The 20,141-nt window shown below is 43.9% G+C and overlaps 1 pseudogene; it reads right to left on the minus strand.

Annotated features, from left to right (window-relative positions):
• Positions 1 to 14,138: 14,138 nt before the first annotated feature.
• Positions 14,139 to 15,004, minus strand: LOC144291253 (peroxiredoxin-1 pseudogene; annotated as a pseudogene).
• Between the last annotated feature and the right edge of the window lie 5,137 nt (positions 15,005 to 20,141).

Below are 20,141 nucleotides of genomic sequence, written 5' to 3' on the forward strand. Positions count from 1 at the left end.
TGTTGGGGCTGCCTTCAAAGGGCTTAGGCCTGAGGGCCTGTTCACTTGTCCCAAAGTGTCCATGCACTGGAGCCTAACAGCTGGAAGGTGGTGGACCCTCCCCCACAATGACCCACTGTTCTAGCCAAAGACCCCAGAAAGGCAAGCTGGAGCAGGGCAAAAGCAGCCGCTCTGTAGGAAGATGAAAGCCCACTCCCTTGTCACCCTGACTGCACCTCCTGCCTTCACACTACAGTCCCATGGTGGAGGTTCAGTCCTTTGATGATGCCGGTGGTACAAAGAACATTGTACAGCGCTCACAGAGGCAGATTCAGGGCCAAGACCCCTCTAACACGAGAGCCTGGGAATAAGAACATGCTGGAAACTAGGAAGGCCCTTTCAGTAGTTTGCCTTCCTCAAAAATAAGTCCTCAGGACCACAGAAAACATTTGGGCCTCTCCTCCTGAGAAATAGAGCTGTGCTGTGTCTTCCACACCATGACGGATTTAGCCCTGAGCTGTGGCAGGGGAGATGAGGGGAGCAGGGCTGTCTTCAGAGTCGCCCGCCCCGTCTCCATTCCTCTGTCTCCTGCTCCCTAAAATTGAACTCTGCTGAGTTTGTGGCCTTAGTTATGAGACGTCTGCATGTTCTGCCTTTATCTGTACACTGATCCTTCCCAACCACCCTCCTACCTTCTAGTTGTGAAGCAGGTCTCTGGGGAAGAGTCTTCGTTTACCCTCGTCACAGCCGGATGAACATCCATTAGCCTTGTCGGGTAAATGGGTCCTTTCAAACCTCTCCAGAGGTACTCTCATCCCTCATCTCTTCTCAGAGTGCTGACTTTTTTTTTTTTTTTTTTTACACAATCCTGCTAACCTCCATCTCTTGGATCCTTAGGAACCCACAAATTTGCCTCTGTTCCAACCAACCCAATCTACCAACCAGAATCTGCTCCTTCTCAAAGCCAGAGTGTGTTTGATGATCATATATGGGGCTCTTGCAGCACCCGTCTCCAGGCTCCACACGTGGCAGGTTGTGATTCCACATGTCTGGCGGGGCCTAGGAATCTCCAGTCCATCAGACCCTTCAGTGATTCTCTGTATGTGGTCACCAGATGCTGCTGGGTGGGCCATTGCTCTTCTGCAACTCCAAAGCCAGGAGGTCTGGGTTTGCAAATGTCTGTGCTGCTTAGTAGCTGTGTGATCTGAGAATAATTACTCAAATGATCTCAATGTCAGTTTTCTTTTCTAGAAGCATCTTGGAAATCATAATGCCTCTCTTCAAGGATTGTCATGAGCGTTATATGAATTGATGTGTATGGAACCTTTAGTGTGGTACCTAGCACCTAATACCTAGTTAATGCTAAACAAATGTCACAGGCTGCCATTATGAATATTACAGCGACTGTTTTGATGAGTAAGTCCTTTGATTACTTCCTCTCAGATCTGGATCACCCTAATTTGAAAACCTGCTCCCTCTTGTTCTTAGTATCTCTCTTTTTATTTTTCTGCTTCCGTAGTGTCTCCTCCTTCCTAAAATAGCTTTGTTTTTTTCCAGTGAGTTTGTGCTAAGTCTCTCTGCTCCTTCTCTAAAAGATTTATCTTCACTGAGCCTTTTCTAGAACATAGTTTGGCTTTTGCAATGAAGTTTTCATTAGGGGCACAGATTGTACCCCTAACACACACACACAGAAATATGAGCCTACCAACCTTTCACCCTCCTTCACCTGAGATCAGGCTTACAACCTTGACTAAAGCAATTTTCACATTTTCCTGGCATCTACTGCTTCACTCCAATCCCATCCCTCACAGTGTATGACCACCTCCAAGGTTACCTAAATTAGGATGCCAACTGCAATAGCTTAAGAGACTTGAGGACATCCCCAAATTCTGAAGCTCACTATATGCTAGCATCCTCCTGCTCAGATCTGCCCATCTGTTGACTTCTAGGGACAGATATTGGCTTTTCTATCTTAGGAAGGAACCCGGCAGCTGCTGCAGGGGGTCCCACTGTCCAGGCCCACAGCTGGGAAAGTTGGGAAGGGCTGCCTCTCACCTTCCAGCAGCTTCCATGTGGGTGAGGCCAGTGATGTGGACAATCACACTCATACCTCCTCTCTCATTCAGTTCTTTAGTCCTTTGTTCCTGGCAGCTGAGCTCTTTGTTTCCTTCCATTGAAAAGCTAACATTAGTACCTGGATTTTTAGTCTTTCCAGTAAAATACTGTTTGTCCATTCAGAGAGGCCCTCTTTGGGGAAAGAGTTTGCCCCAGAGCTCAGGCTAACTCTCCAGCACTTCGTATTGGGTTTGGAGACCAAAGATTCCAGAAAGTAGGGCTGGCTTCCTTTGCTTTGCTCTCTGTGGTTATATGTAATCCCTACCCTCCCCCCACTCCCCCATCCTGTCCCCCACCCCTGCCACTCTTCATCTTTCCACCTTTGCCTTCACACTCAATGCCAGTAATGTCTTCATGGACTTGTTACTTTCCTACACGATTATAATCATTTATTTGTTCCATGTTTTTCCTCACTAAGCTGTGAGCTCCACAGGAACTTTTACCTCATATGGTTTTTTTTTTTTTTTTTTTTTGCTGCTGTATTATTATACAGAATGGGGCATAATACGTGGCAGGCAGTCATTAATGTTTAATTGTAAATAAATGAAGCAAGAAAGTGAACAGGATTAGACATCTATGAATTCCCTGGCCAAATACCATGTTTAATATCCTCACTAATATCCCAATATCCATTTCCTAGAGGGATTTTGTGCAAACAACATCCCAGAATGAACTATGAGAAGACCAGAATCTTCCCAGGTAGATATACTAACTTCATCTTACAGGAAAAACAAACAAACAAACAAAACCCCAAAACAGTGTGTTCAGGGGAAGAGCAGGTATGATTGGAGGGACACCAAGAAATATATCTGACCCTCAGGGTAACTGCCTGACCTTTCTGGGAAGGGCAAGACCTTTCAACTCAGAGAGAGAGAGCCTCATCAGGAAGAAGCATCGACTTGCATTTCCGCCAAGGGACAAGAGACGAAGAACAGGTTTGAAAGTAGGATGCCTCAGTGAGCCAGATTTTCAGAGCTCATGAATGGAAGAGGAAAGGGCAGTGTGTCACAGGGTAGAGGCCAAAAGGGTGCCCCAGAGATGAGATATACAGCCCCTTCCAAGATCTTGCTGCCTAATGTCTGAATTCATAGTCCAGGAAAGAAAGGGGCCCACCATCAGACCCTGACTTGGGTCCAGAAACCAGTTGGGTACAGGCTCTGACTGGGGGAAGTGGGGCAAAGGGGAATCCCGGGCTGGCCTGGAGAACTGAGGGATGGTGCCCCACAATAAGCTCCAGGGATAGGTGAGGGCACAGGAACAAGCCAGACCTGGGGGCTCAGCTGTGGTGTATGGGCTCTATCTCAGGATAGAGCCCAGGGGTCGGGGAAGGCAGGGAGGAGGCATTCCCTGAGGCCTTGGATGGAGAGGTCAGTTTATGGGGCGCCTGTGGCTTCCCCTGTGGGTGGGGAGGGAGCTGTTAATGGCGCTGACCTGAATTGGACAAATAAAGATCCCTTTCTGAGGCTCCTTGTGTGTTCTTCCTCCCCAGCAAGATTCCCTCCCCTCTGCGTGAACCTCCTCCTTGCCCCATGGTGACCAGGGTGTAATGCTCGGTACAGAAAGCACTGGGTGTGGAGGTGGGCACCCCACAGGCTCTGGGACCCTCCTTTCCAGGTCCAGGGTCCAGCCTGTGACACTTGTCCCGGCGTGGAGAGAAGTCACCTGAAAACACTTAGCTGAGCACTGTGGTTGTGAAAATCTCAAGGCAGTTTAAGCATTCAGAGAGAGACACACACACACATTTGCTAGTGTGTGCAGCCCCGGGATCCGTGTTTTACAAGAGAGCCGGGCAGTGCCGAGAGGGGCCTCCGTGTTTTTCATATTTGGCCTCTCCCACACTCGCGGCCTGGTGGGCGGCTTTCACTTGAAAGTTAGAAAACATTCCAACCCTCGCCCGCTAGTGTGACTCCTGATACGCCTCATAAACTATTCATAAAACAAAATGATTCCAGCCTGACTTGCTTCCCTGTCTTCCTCCTCTTCTGGATTGATTTGCCCCAGCCTGTGCTGCACCCTGCACCTCCCTACCTTCCTGGGTCCCCCTTGGGGACCTCACTAAACCAGGCCTTGCAGCCCGGTGCCCACATACAGCTCTGCACACCTTCACGGGAAGCCTTGGACTTCCTCTCACATCAGTCACCTTGTCCGGTGTGACCTCTGTCCTTCTGCATAAGCCTGGCTAGGCCCTTTGCTCCTGTTCTTCAGTATCAGGGGCGTTCAGAAGGCTTGTTGGCAGGATTGCCCTTTGCTGTGCCCCCTTGTCCCAAACGACTAGGTGCTGGGAAGGCCTGAGAAGGTTGTTGGCTGCGTTGCCGTGGTTGTCCCAGATTCCCCAGATGCAGGGTGTGACTTGTAGAGAAAGGCCACTGGTGATTAGAAATGAAGATGGCAATTGGTGCATTCTCCCTTTACCCAACCCTACACTCAGTGAAAGGGAGACTTTGCAGCAGACTTGGGTTCAAAGCTTGGTTTTGACACTTCCTTGCTGGATGGCTTCCTTAAGTTTTAACTTCCTGTCTGTATACTCATCCATCCATCCATCCATCCATCCATCCATTCATCCATCCATCTATCCATCCAGTGATTAAGGAGCACCTACTATGTGCCAGGCCCTGTTTTAGGCACTGAGGGCTTAGAACCAAATAAGCTGATGAGTTTCTGTTCTCATGGAGCTGGTCTAATGAACCAGAATAGTAAGAGGACCTGCTTCAAAGATATAAGTGTAAAATATCTATTAGTTGGAGCCATAAGAAATCGCCTTTTTTTGGAGGCTGTTTGAGTTTCAGTTACTTACTGTGAATCAAATGGTCAGCACCTAGCACATAGTGAGTCCTCAAGAAAGGGGCAGGAAATGACCATCTCATGTACAAAGAGTTTATGTGCTCCTCACTGAGGACAAAACTGACTCACAAATGTCTGGTTCATTTGATGAAAAATGCAGTTGAAATCACGTATTATTTACAGCTCATGTTTTTTTATTAAGTGTTATGAGCCCATGAAGTCTTGCGAAGCAGCTGACAGGAAGTAGCTTGTTGAGTTTTACCCTGTGTTTTAATGCTCCCGTCCGCCAGACCGTATGACCAATATTTCAAAATATGCTGATCCTTTTCTTGAGTAAATCAGCAGAGCTTAAAACAGACTTTGCATTATTCAAAGCATCCACAGGGGAAGAGCGGGTGAGGAGGAAGACCCTGTGTTAAACATTTATGTCTCACTGCTGAATCACAAACGCAACCTATCTTTACTGAAACCTCTCCAAATGGTTGAAATAAATTTCATACAATGAGTCTATTTTTTCCCCCTCCAGAAAATATACAAAAGCAGGTGTCTAGACTTCCTGGTGTGTTAAAAAAGAAAAAAGAAAAAAAAATACCCTCAGTTTTTAATGTTTACTTGTTTTCATGTGCAGTTAGGGTTGTTAAGAAAATATTGGCGAAGCTTCCCAGGGATTCACTTTGCTGTGGCGTTTGGCTTTCCAGGACATTAAGGCAGGCACCAACTGCTGCTCCTATGACTCAGTGGTTGAGAGCAATGGACCTACAACCAGAGGACCTGACTTTGCATCTTGACTCTCCTCGTTTCTAGGAGTATGACTGTGGGCAAGGTGTGGGAAATAAGACTGTGCTTCTGTAGAGAATTTGCAAATTCTCAAGGCAAACTCACACATATAGGAAGAAGAATAAAATTTGAGAGTATGCTAGATTAATCTACTATGCCACTTCAAGCTGGCTTAATCTTAGAAGGTCATTAATTGGCTTGTAGAATTCGGAAGACTAAGCAGTCTAACTTCTGGCATGACTGGATATAGGTGCTCAAAGTAGTTAGAAATCCATCATAATCCCTTGGCTCTGTTTACCACTGTGTTGGTTTCTTTCTCAAGCAATATGTCCTCCAGTGATGGCAAAGATTATCCCAAAGAGATCTAGACTCACCGACTAGCTTCACAATCCAGTATAAAAAGTCCTAGGATTGGTGTCATTGGTGTGGCTTGGGTCATGTGCCCATCTATGAATCAGTCACTGCAACCTGGGGGCCAGAATGCTCTTGTGGGCCAGATACGTGCAAGTCAATGGAGAGTGAGAAGAAAAGGGCAGATGGAGTCCAGAGAAAATATGGCTTCCTCAAGGAGAAGTGGTGTGTTCTTCCCAGAAAGGGGGTAATAGATGCCAGGAATGGAACGATAGATTTCTGCTACAGGATGGCTTTGGGAAGAGGTTATGTGTGTGTTCTATGCCAAGATGCTACAAGTGAGGAAACACAGGACTGGGAGCTGGCACAAGACCCAGGAAGCTCTGAATGAAGTTTCAGTTTGCAGTAGAGAGTGGTGGATTCATGGTAAGCTACAGTAAGAAAGGGAGGGGAAGGAGTACAATAAAGGGGAAGGAAAACGAGAGCAAACAGAAAGTGAGACAAGAGAATGGGGAGAGGGAGAAAAAATAGGGAAGGGAGGAAGCATGCCAGAGAAAGAAGAGACTGGGGTGGGAGGGAGAAAGAAGGATCTGAATTGTTTGTCATGATATTTTGGTTCCAATCTTTCAGTTTTTCCAATTCAGGACTGTTCCAGACTCTTGCAAGTCTTTCTACCAGTTTTGACAACTCTATAATAGATACTAAAATTCCTGTCCTGTCTGTACTTAGGGCTGGCACTTCAAATGTTCTAAGAGATATGCATTGTCTTTCAAAAGCATTACGTAAGAATGAGGTGCATAATGATTTGTGGGAAAGAGAATGCTTCAAGACCCCTCCCACACACACAGCACTGTACCTCTAATGCATGAGTCTTCCTTATAAAAGGGGTTGTTCTTGGGAAGACATTGAAAATAGGCTTTGCAATATCATAATTCCTAATTTTCCCTTACTTTAGCAGTAGATAGGGCTCCAGTCATGTGCCTAGCTGTGTAACTCCATGAATTTTTACTTATGTGTGTGTATAAAATTTTTACACCTGAGTGATGATATACAGAACAAAATACATTTCCAGGACCCCGGATGGTTCCTGCAGGCTCATTCCCAGTCAGTGCTATTTTTCTAGTGACATAGTACCTCTTTTAGTCTGTCACCATTGATCAGTTTTGCTTGATCTTGAACACAAATGGAGTCACACAGTATGTACTCTTCTGTGATTAGTTTTTGCCAATGCAGTGTCTTTGAGATTTACCCATATTGTCAGATATATATCAGTAATTTGTTCTTTTTTTTATTGCTATGTAGCACTCTATCATATGAATATAGGGCTATTTATCCATTCTTCTGTTGATAGATATTTAAGCTATTTCCAGTTTGGGGCAATAAAGCAGCTGTGTATATTTTTGTACATGTCCTTTGGTGGACATAAGTTTTTATTTCTCTTGCACATATACCTGGGAATGGAATTGTCTAGTCCTAGGTTTGATTTAGATTTAATAGGAATAGCTAAATACTTTTTTTCTAAAATAGGTTATCAGTTTATGCTTCAGCGCTGTATGAGTTTTATTTGTTCTATATCATCACTAACACTTGACGTTTTCAGGCTTTTATCTTTAGCCATTCTTGCAGGTTGGTAATAATCTCTTAGGGGTTTTATTTTGCATTAAAATGTTATGACATTGAACTCTGTTTAGTATGCTTATTGGCCATTTGGATGTCCTTTGCTGGCAAGTCTCTGTTCAACTGTTGTCCATTTAAAAAAAAAATTCTACTATGTTCCCAGACTTATTCTTATTGATTTGTAAGAGTTATTTCTATATTCTGGATATAAGTCCTCTGTTAGATTTCCAAGTTTTGTGTATATTTCCCAGTTTCTTCACTGTCTTGATTGTGTCTGTTGATAAATGTTCTTCATTTAAATGAAATCCAGTTTATCAGTGTTTTTATATTATGGCTAGTGCTTTTTGTGACCAGCTTAAGAAATCTTTGCCTATTCTAACAATTTAACTTATAACCTGCTGTTTGCTGCCTTCCAGCAGCATCAAACTAGAATAAAAAATGGTTTCCTTAAACTCAGTGGATTCTAACATAGACCCAGGCACTTTGGAAGCCTCCAGAGCTATTTTTTAGAAAGAATTACACTGAGAGAAAATGAGAGAGAGATATACCTATCAGCAGAATGGAACAGGAGTCTATCAGCCCAGATTTTCTCAGCTGTATGTGATGAGACTCGTGTGAATGTACAGGAACAGAGCTAGCTGGCCTCAGAGGTTACTGGAGCCAAGGACTGAGATCACCTGGAACTATGTGATTCTTTTTTTTTTTTTCCCATTCTCTCTGTTGACTTCCTCCTTCAGGCAATTTGGAGGAAGGAGGGATGGGAAGATATGGTGCTAATTTTCCTGTGTTAACATCCTAGCCAGTCTATGAGCAGGGAGGAAATCCTGGGCAGTATCTCTAGCCTGACTTGGGTCACATGGTTGGAATGGTGGTGTAATATGATTGGCTGAGCCTGAGTCATGACCCACCTCTGTGGCCAAGGAGGTTCTGTTACCATAGGAAGAGGTACCAGGCAGCCTGAAAGGCTGATAGAGCTGCCTATGAAGAGAAACTCAGTTCAGCCACTGAAATGCTGAGGTTTTTTTTAAAAGATTATTTATTTATTTATTCATGAGAGACAGAGAGAGAGAAAGAGGCAGAGACACAGGCAGAGGGAGAAGCAGGCTCCATGCAGGGAGCCTGATGTGGGACTCGATTCCGGGACTCCAGGATCATGCCCTGGGCCGAAGGCAGCACTAAACCGCTGAGCCACCCGGGCGTCCCTGAAATGCTGAATTATCCTACTTTGTTTTTAATTGACCAACGACTTAGGTTTCTGAGCGAAGTCTCAAACTTCCCTTGAATGACCTGTCCATCCCTTCATCTATCCATCCAACCATCCTGGTTGGTTCTTTAAATTATTTGTGGCTTATGACATAAACACATACAAGGTGATAATGATAACGTTAAAGCAAAAATAGGGAATTGGGTCCAGGAATAATATAAAGAGACATAGGATGGTGATGGTTAAGAGTATTAGGAGAGTATGAATTCCTCAAAGACAAAGAAGGTCTGTCTTCATCTCAATTCCAAAGCAGAGCTTGGTGCCATGTGGGAATTGAGAATTCATTTCCAAATGAAAAGAATCAAAATAACTACAATCTAATGCCTCCTTTTATTCTAGATGGTTTGCATGTATTGTTTTTCTTAATATTGTTTCTAATATTTTATTTAGGGAAATTTTCAAATGACAGAAATGTTGAATTGAAAACATAGTATAGTGATCATCACATCACATACTGACCACCTCAAATTGACAACTGCTATGCATGGCATGTTTGATTTGGTCTGTTTCTATTACACATATCATTTTAAATCATTCCACTAATTTGTTATGAGGGAGAGGCTAGTATTCCTGTTTTCCTTTTTTTAAAAAAAAATATTTAATTTATTTATTCATGAGAAACAGAGAGAGAGAGGCAGAGACACAGGCAGAGGGAGAAGCAGGCTCCATGCAGGGAGCCGGATGTGGGACTCGATCCCAGGTCTCCAGGATCAGGCCCTGGGCTGAAGGTGGCGCTAAACTGCTGAGCCACCCGGGCTGCCCTCCTGTTTTCCCTACCGAGAAATAGAGACTCGGTAAGAAGCTGACGCTGCTATATGCAATATTGCCTTCCACTGAATGAGCAAATCTGGATTCCACCCCTGGCCAGTGGTCCTCTTGCCACATCTGTCCTGTGGCTCCCTCTATCCCCTCCCTCATACCCCATGCTCATCTCAGAAGAGAGATCTGGGTCCTGGAATGTACTGGAGTCTAGGAAAAGGTCGCTGTTCCAACCTTTTTTTTAAATCAGCATCATAATGCAGAAGGACTGCAAACTAGCTTAAGCCTGGAAGTAATTTTTCTGCCTCTTCTAGTGGCTCTCACACAGCAGGTCCTATAAATGTTTGTATGCTGGACTGAACAAATCTGGCCACAGACTGGACCACTGGGAGGTGAGGTGAAAGTCCAGATTTGAATATCCACTACGTGTTTGTTGACCTCCTGCCGTGTCTCAGGCACCATGGTATATGCCCCATTGCCTGAATCTTTATTCAGGACTTGGTTATATGTCACCTCCTTGAATGGCCCACACTTTCCCCTCATTAGTCAATTTTTTCACCTCTCCTTGTTTTTGTCACAATTTGAAATATTTTTTTTTTGTGAATATATACATATATATAATCTACCTGTTTATTTGGTCTCCCCCTTACTCCCCCAACCCCAACCTCATACACTACAAAGTACATGCTGGTGGGGAAACTTCACCTGTCTACCCTAAATGCCTGGAGCAGTATCTAGAAATAATCGGTGCTCAGTAAGTATTTGTGGAGTGATCAACTGAATTGCTTACATTTTTTGAAAATCTGTGATATGGAACCCAGTCTTGTACTAAGCCTTTATTATTTGCTAGGTACTAAGCATTTACTATGTACTAAGCCAATTCAGATAAATTTGGTTATCTGGTTTGTATCTCTTAATAACAGTATGAAGGTAGAGTGAATTAAGGAAATTGAGGCACAGAGAGGATCAGTAATGTGTTTGAAGTTACACAGCCAGGAAATAGCAGAAGTGGGACTTAAAAGCAGGCCTGGCTTCGCACCCACATGTACTTTGGCTCCTGTTCCTGAAAGCCCTTGGTGTTGTGAACCAAATATTCCAAGTTGGCTACCAAGGGAGGTATTGCCTGGCTTGTGGGCACCTCCTTTCCAGGTATCTATGGAGGAGGGGGTGAAAGAAGAGCTCCTACTTCTGATCCTTCTAAGATTTCCCTGCTAGCAGCTCAAACCATAGGGATGGAATGAAGGAGAGCAGAGGCAAGGATGCTAAGTAAACTAAAGGAAGGCTTTCAGGAATCTTCCTGGGTACTCCTTGAAAAGACAGCCCTTACAGCAGCTGGAGAGCTTAGGCTTGATTTAGCCATTTTCTCCCTATCACCTTGAAGCAGGCTCCCCACCATCCAAGCTTTGGCTCTTTCATCTCTAAAATGCAATATAATAATCCCTGATACATACATAATAATCACTCAGTATTGGACCTTATTTTCAATGTTAACACATTACTTTAGCTATTGATGTTATTAATAGCTATTATGACTATCGATACTAGTAATGTGCTTTGGATAAGAGACAAAATTAGATTCCTGATTTTGGCTCTGTGACTCTTAGCCAATACGTCTCTAAGTTTCAATGGGTTCACCTGAACTCTGGGCTTACTAGCAGACCTTGCAGGGCTCAGTGTTAGAAGAAATAATAGGGTTTAGAGAGGGCAGAGGGTGGTACACATGGAAAAGTTTGTCATTTCACTGTAGTTGATATGAGACAGGGGAGAAGGCAAAGGAAGGCAGGGCCTGGAAGCCCTAGGCCATGGAAGACATGCCCTTGGCCACTTCAAAACCTATCAAGATCTGTCACAGTTGGAAAGGTATAACTAATGGTCATGTGTCAGGGAATAGCATGTAAAGGAAGTGGCTTTCATTTTTTGATCATTGTAGAACCAGCCAGTTCTGAGAGGCTGCCTGCTGGACATAGATTATTTTTGTCCTGAACAGGCCCAGGCTTGGTTTGATAAGGCAAATGACATTTGGACAAATTCTGAAAGAACTTCTCTTTGGGAAGATGCCATGGAGTACAGCCCATACCAATGGTGTGGATTTTTTCTTTAACATCCAGTGCACCTCATGTTCAAAATAGTAATTGAAATGTATGCTGTTTATTACACTCACATATGTTTGTAATCAAGGTACAACTCTAGTGGATGGGAAGCAAAAAGCTATAATTTGCTGCTTAGCATCATAGCTGTCGTACATTCATTTATATTGCTTTATTTATCTTCTTCTCCATAAAGAACCTTCCATATTGCAAATTTATTGAATGGTTAATGGCCTAAAAGTATGGGGTTCATTATGGAGCGATGTATTTATTGCAGTGTTAATTAAATAAAAGCATTGTAATCTTTCCAAATTGAACAATTATGTTCATTTAAACATCTTAAACAGAAAAATCTTTTATATACTAATTGAGTTGCATAATGAAAAGCATGTGTAATGGAAATTTAAATCAAAACAAATACTGAAATAGTTTGAACAATTTTTTAAAAAATAGAAAATGTCTACCTCCATCTTTATTGGAGATCCTCTTAACGGCCAGCTCACTCTCAGAATTCATGACCTCTGAGCAGAGTGTATGGTTTCAGAGCCCATCGGCCACCCTCACATACCAGCTGGCCAACCCTTAGACATCAAAGTTCTGGTTGGCTACCAGCCGCAGCCCCTGACACTCTGGCTGTTAGCCTAGATCCTGACAGGCTGGCTTGAGGCCTGTAGGCCGAGCTGACAGCCTTTTCTACAAAGTCTGATGAATGGTTTCTGGCAACGGATGGCTCTGTTCTGACTGCCTGTGAGGGCAGTACCCCGTCTAAAAAATGTACACTGTCTCTCCCAGCTTGCCTGGGGTTGGGGCTTCAGAAGTGCCGGGTGATGCTGATTTTTTACACCCAAGAGGGGTCTTTATTTGCTCTGGGAATTCCCACTCCCTCCCCATCTCTGTCAGGCTGTGAGAGGTTGGCGACAAAAATGGGGCCATCGTCAGCATTAGAGGGATTAGCTTTATTGGTGCACTCCAGTAAAGATTTTTCACTGCCTATATTTTGTGGCTCTAGCCCATGCTTCAGTTATTTAGGGCTAAATCTTAAAGTAACATTAAGTTGGTAGGAAGGGGTGTGGAGAGAGAAAAACAGGCACATTTTTCAACTAGATGCTCATTTCCTGGTCCCACAGAAGGATTTATGTGGGATCCTTGGTTTGCCCACGTCTTATTCTCCTGTTTTGAAATGGTCTTTAGTCTAGCTAGACTCCATTAACGCTATGTCTTGGATACAGGGCAAAATGCAGGAGGGTTGCCTTCCATTTTCTGACACCTAGAGGTTGCTGGGATTATCAAGAGGCTTAAGGATAAATCACTGTACTAAAACCTTCAGTTATTAAAAGGTAGCGACAGTAAGTTGCTTTGGAAGCAAATTCTTGCCTGCCTTATCCTTAGGATGAAGACTTAGAAACATGAATATCTAATAAAAATCCCCAAACTGACTAAATACGTTAATAAAAAGGGCTTATGGTGGCATAAGTGAAAAAAATATATACTCTGATTAATCATGTGATTCAGGCACATTTTTCCTCTGTCTCATTCATGAAAACTTGCCCAGAGTGTCACTCAAGCCAAAGGGATTGAAGTGGATCCCAAAAGATTGGAGAAAAACCTCGTAAGGTCAACTATGTCTAAGGTTATAGTAGTGAGGTTGATTGAAGAGAGGCGATTGCTCAACATGGAAGGTATGGCTCAGTTAAAACTTGGATAAGAGAGTGTCAGGGCTGGTTTCTGTTTCTCAAGAGTCTGGTCACTGGCCTTCACTTTACATGTAAAAGGAAAAGGCCATTCAAAGGAGAGCCATGCTAGAGCCATGTTCGCTTGCCCTTCCCAGGTATAGCTCAGCCGGGTTCTAACTTCCAGTGTAATCTCAGGGGCTGGAGGGGCTCTGTGCCATTGACTGGTGGGGGGCACTGGCACTTTAATAAGAAATTCTGCCCTTTGACCACCTTCTCTATGCCTCCTACAGACCAAGTGCTGATCTTCCAAGCTTATTTTGCAAGTAACCTCTTTCCTCATGGTTTTGGTCATAGTCCTGCCATTGAAAGGTGCCATTTTGCAGAACGTGATAGAGAAGTAGCACCAGGTTGTGGATGGTTGAGAGAGAAGGTCCTGAGATAGTCACTGGATGTCTGACCCATGTTTTATTCCCACTAGCGGTTATGAAGTTATTTTTGGAATTTTCGGTGGAAGCTCTCAGGGGCTTGGGGGATCTTTGAGGAGTAAAACCACTAATAATGATAACAGAAACAACTCACCTAAGTTCAGACAGCTAATAGATGGCAGAACTAGGATTTCTACTTAGATAGGTTAGCTCCAGTGTCCACACACTTGACTACTATTCTATTTTTTTTCTCAGTTCAAGTTTGATAGAAACAACAAAAGATCAAAAGTGATGCCTTGCTACTGTACATATCAGTTGGCCTGCCCCATAGCACACCTCAGACCATTCTCTCCAGAGGAAGAAAGGCTGGCCTCCCCAAACCCTGTGGGAAAGGGCTGTCTTGTCCCATACCACATACCACATCTGCAGAGTCTAAAGTCTTGTTTTAAGCATGACAATAGTACAAAAAAGATTCTGTTTTCATGGATGCCCCACTACAGCCTGGCCCTAAAATGGCGAGGCGCTCACTTCTGCTTAGAGAAATATTCTTTGTTCTTCTGGACATCAGGCTTGATGGTATCACTGCCAGGCTTCCAGCCAGCTGGGCACACTTCCCCATGCTTGTCAGTGAACTAGAAGGCCTGAACCATTCGCAGAGTCTCATCCACAGAGCGACCAAAAGGAAGGTCATACAGTGATCTGCCAAAGGATACCTTTATCATCAGTGATAAAGAGGCCCCTGAACGAGATGCCTTCATCAGCCTTTAAGACTCCATAGTCCTGAGCAATGGTATGCTTGGGGTCTGATACCAAGGGAATGTTCATGGGTCTCAGTCCTCCTTGTTTCTTGGGTGTGTTGATCCAAGCCAGGTGACAGAAATAAGAGTCCACAGAAGCACCAATCACTTGACAGTTGAGTTTCTTAAATTCTTCTGCCCTGTCACTAAAAGCAATGATCTCCGTGGGGCACACAAAGGTGAAGTCAAGAGGATAAAAGAAGAATACAACATATTTTCCTTTGTAGTCAGATAGGCTGAGGCCTTTGAACTGGCCATCTGGCATAACAGCCGTGGCTTTGAAGTTGGGAGCAGGATGCCCAATTTTGGCATTTCCTGAAGACATCTTGCTATGGGCAGCGCTGAGGAGACTAACCGCCGAAGACCAGTCAGGAAGAAGACCTTGACTACTATTCTAAACTACTTCTACATCATACCAGTTCTTTGAACACTAACTCTGCTCTTCAGTTATTACTGATGATGCTAATGATGATATGAACAGCTCCTTATGGACTTCCTTGTGTTGCTATTTAATGGATGGACACACTGAGGCTTGGAAGGGATTCCGAAATTCATTCCCAGGTTTTATAACTGGTAAGTGATAGTCTACAGCCTGGGCTGAGATTCATGATGTTTGTAAATTTTCCTCCTACCACACCTACTTCCTCTCTTCACCTTTAAAGGAGGGAATTGGGGCAGCCCAGGTGGCTCAGGGGTTTAGTGCTGCCTTCAGCCCAGGGCGTGATAAGTTGGGTCCCACGTCGGGCTCCCTGCATGAAGCCTGCTTCTCTCTCTGCCTGTGTCTCTGCCTCTCTCTCTCTCTGTGTCTCTCATGAATAAATAAATTTAAACAATTTTTTTTAAGAATAAAGGAGAGAATTGACTGATTTAGTCAAAATGAAACCCCCCTGGGCAAGTTCACTGGTCACAACTACAGAAGAGGAGGTATTTTTAATCTAAACAGAATGGATGCCTGGACCATTTGCGTTCAGAATTTCTCTTTATTAGCATGAATAATTGGAACATGACTATATCTTGAGAAATAATGCCTATGCTGATTATTGTTGTGGTCATTTCCAGGGTGTACCATAATGTTCATCCAGCTCCAGGGAAGTCCGAAACACTGCCATCTAAAAGCTAGGGATGTCCATCCACTAGTCACTAGTTTATGGAATTCTTCGTAAGTGCCAGGCATTGTTCAGGGTGCAGCTGGCAGAAGAAAGAAGGCCTCTTGGAGCTCACATTCCAGTTGAGGAAACAGATACTAAAGCAACTAGTATAGATAAGGGCCATTAAGAAAGACTAAAGCAAAAGGAATAAAAACCTGCCACCAGGGAAGTCCCTCCAATCCAGATACATTTTCTCCTGTTCACACTCAACATTTCCATCTTGAAAATAGAAATTGTAATCCCTGCTTTAGTTTTAATGCTGTATGTAGTCTTTGTGCCAGGCAATGTGCTGGATGTTGGGGATAAAGAAACAAGATCCTGCATACCTGAACTTACAGTTTTGAGTAAAAAAATAATAATAAGTAGAGAGAAAATAATTATAGAATATGTTAAATCTATGGAATAGGGGTCAGCAAACTTTTTCTGTAAAGAACCAGGTAGTATGTATTTTTGGCTTGCAGGCCATGTGGCCTCTGTCACAACTATCCAGCTCTGTCATTGTAGTGTGAAACCAGCCACAGACTATGTGTAAATGAATGGGAGGTGGCTATGTTACAAGAATATGTTATGAAACCAGGTGGCCCATCAGATTGACACTCAGGCCAGCATTTGATGACTCTGCTTTAGAAGATAACAAGGTGGGACCTACTGTAGAAGGTCTCCGGAGAACTATTCCCTGTGGAGGGTGACTGATAAATGTAGAGCTCAGAGAAGAGTTGGTTAGGCAAACAAAGAAGCCAAGGGGCTAATGAGAATAAAGTCTGGAAAGTGGCTGAAGGCTAAGCAACAGGTATACCAGAGGTGTGAAAGGAAGAGAGGCTTGAAGTGGGCTGAGGAGATGTGCAAGGACTCAAGATAAGGAGCCTTGCGGGTCCTACATCAAAGATATAGGTCATTCTTTGTCCACTTTGGGAGTGGTCTCTGAGCATTTCCTTCTAGAACAGGGGTCCCACTTGACTCAAGCCAATCTGTCCATGGTTGGAGAGGGTATCTTCTCTCTCTCTCTCTGTCTCTCTCTTTTTTTTTCTTCTGAGAGGGTGATGATGGGGAAGAACACATCCAGGGCCAACTGCCCGAAGCTGATTTCACCACTGGGGTTGCAAAACCCTGGTCAGTGTTTTGGCCCAGGTCCCTTTCCATGATGGCTGCTCTTTAGTGCTGATAATTGAGCACAGCTATTATTACCCAGATGGGCAAACCTCAGCAGTTCACAAGTTCAGCTCAGATAAGCAGTTTAAGATTTGGTTGCTTAACCTTTGCTCATGAGCCAACATAATACTCCTACCTTCCCATCTTCCCTACTGGCCGAGTCCTGAGCTGCAAATCCCCCAGCCTTTGGATATTTATGTGGCCATCCCAGTTTTGTAGTGTAGCTACAGTATGTTTTTCACCACATTTCTTGCCCTGAGTATTTCTCTAAGAAATATCCTCATGGTTGGGTACTCCCCATGCCACCTTCATATACACCCCTCTCTCTGAGCTTGCATGTCTGCAGACAGCTCTGTACTGGTGGGGAAATAGTTCTAATCACTGGATCACTGGGAAGGAAGTTGTCAGAGCAACACAAATGGTTTCAGAGCCTCTGAGAACTTTAGTTTCCTGCCCCCTATCCCTGCCACCTCCAGGCACCACTGAGATCTCGCATTCCTACCCTTTATGGGATTTCAGGGGATAGTGAAGATGTACCCTGCAAAAAATTTCCAACCTCATGAGTCCCATGCTCGTAACATGTCTTCTGTTGCTTGGGTATATTTTTTCTGGATTGGGTGAAATTTTGAGCAAAGATTCCTACTTTTATTTCCGGAAATTTTGTGCGTCATTGTAAATCATATGTAATTATGTGCATAAGAACCAAAAGAAGAAATATTTGGGTTGGAACTCTAAAGCTTTGATTTGGCTACTTTAACTAGTTAGATCCAATTGAATGGAGTCGTTTTCAATATCCTCCTAAAGGTAGTTAAGTAATAGTAACGAGACTTTCCCAAGGGGATTGAGTGAGAAAGTCTGGTTGATTAAGGAAAGAAACTAATTATCTTTAGTGAATGGATTGGTCCATGGCAACATGGTGTAAAAACCTCACCTTTGATGAAACAGCAGAAGTAGCTGTTATGTGTGTGTGTGTAGGATATTTTCATTTGAGTCAGCTCTTAAACTGTTTGTAAGGAGACACCCCACAAAACAGGCAGGTGATGTTGAGGGGCAGCTAGATTCAGACTGGCACATGGGCACGTTTCCACAGAAAGCACATCTCCTCCCCTGTAGAAGTTGTTTCTCTTGTGACTCACCGGACCAATTATTAGCCCAATGCTCTTGCCTGCAGTGGTTGCAGTGCATGTGGAATCAGAGCATGTAAAGAACATATCTTCTTGAAGCACCCTCTTGGTGAGAAGTAATGGTTGCTAGCAACATAAACAGATTTGGGTGACTTGAAGCCTTGGGGGAATTGAATTGAGGCTACTGGGGAGCTCACAGAGAGTGGGATGAGAGTCTAGAAAGGTGGGCACGTGCCAAAGGCCGGTGGAAGTGCCAGGAAGATAGGAGCAGCCAGGGAAGCAAAGCCAGGTTAGCCAGATCACACAGGTTTGCTACTCTGGGGTCTGGCCTTTTGCCCCTGAGTTCTGAGACCAAGGTTTGAGGTCTCAGGAGAGAACCTTGCTCTGTCTATGCTGGGTGCAAGAAAGAGGAGTCTGGCTTTGGCCCTTTGACTTCCACGGTGGAAAGCCATATCAGAATTATACTCTATCCAAGACACCACAGTGGGGCCATGGGAAGAAGTTACTTACTGGTAAGATATTAGAGTAATTAGGAAATTAGTAAATTAGGGAGAAAATAGATGCTGAGCAAGTGAGCAGAGAGAAGGACAGAGAGAGGGGGGCATTTTGTATAGTCTTTTCTGTTAAGAGAAAAAGTCACAGGTAGATGCTGTCTTGATTCAACACCTCCCATCTCTCTACCAAGATAGATTCCAAATTCCAAGTTTCCTAATTCCTTTGTCATTCAGTCGTTTTTTATTCCACCTTTCCTCCTAATAGTGGCAGTTGGGATTAGGGGATTAGAAAGAGAGATTGGGGACACAGACAAGAATGGTTTTGTCACATTAAAACTTCAGAAGGTCGTGTGTTTTGTGCTAACGTAACTGATGTTTTCACACTTAATTTATTCTTTTTCTCTCATGGCTCTCTCTGGTCCACACACATAAATGGAATCACTTATTCATTCATGGTTATTGTATTGCCTGTGAAAGACTTATTGAACACTGCCTTTGTAAAAGGCAACCCTCGACTAATCTTGAAAAAAAGGTATCACTAAGGACCCATGAGCTCATCTCCTAGATGGGATGTCAGATCTCCAATCACCTACAATAAAAGGCAGAGTGGAAGAAATGGCAAAAGGACAGAAGTAAAAGGAAGGAAAGATAATGCGCAGTTGGAGAGAAGCAAGGGAGCCTGCCTTAAAGCTAGGGGCTACCAGACACAAGGTCTAGGCTGCAGGGATGGAGATGCAAGTACATGGAGGTACTTGTACACGCACAGGTACATGTGAAGATCCACATGGGTGGTCCATATACACTTTCAGAGAGGGTAATAGTCAAAACTTCACACTGGTACAGCAAGGCCCTCTGGGCACTGACCAATTAGAACTGCTACTGGCCAGTACAGCACACCAGTGTGTAATGGCTAAGCACCAGGCTTACCTATGAAGATATCAGAGGAATCTCTCTTATACGTGCTTAACTTAGTCCAATGGAACCATGCCCACCTAGATCAATTCTGGTTCTCATTCCCCTCAACTGGGCTACGCCTTAGGTGGCATGAGTTAGGAAATAATCTGAGGTTTCCTTTTTCTGTCCTGGTGCCATAGTACATCTCTTAGTGTTAATCACCAGCCTATGGTGAGAGCAATTCTGCTATTTAAAAAATCTATATTATTTGAACAACATGGCCTTTAAATTCAAGCCAACTACTTTCTGGGGTGATCCACTGGAGAGACAGAAATCTCTTTCCTTACTGGTGGATAAGTTGGCTAGGTTGCCCTCACCGACAGAACTATGTCTGTACATTCTACTTCATGAATAGTTTGAGGGATGCACAGGGAAAAGTCAAGTCTTGGCAGGTTTCACCTTGCTGATTTTAGAAATAAGCCTCCTCCCCCACCGCTGCCCCACCATGGAAGCTTTACTATACATAGTATGACACAGGCATGGAGACGGAATAACAATAGGTCATAAGTACATATACAGGAATAGTCTCCAACTTATGTTTCTTAGTGAACCATAGACATGGATTGTGAGCCATTCTGGACTTTCTGGCTATAGCTGAGTGGAATCATGTGGCATTTCCCTTTCATCTTCTCATTCCTTACCCTCTG

This window comes from Canis aureus, chromosome 19 (genome assembly GCF_053574225.1).
Source record: "Canis aureus isolate CA01 chromosome 19, VMU_Caureus_v.1.0, whole genome shotgun sequence".
NCBI classification, from domain to species: domain Eukaryota; kingdom Metazoa; phylum Chordata; class Mammalia; order Carnivora; family Canidae; genus Canis; species Canis aureus.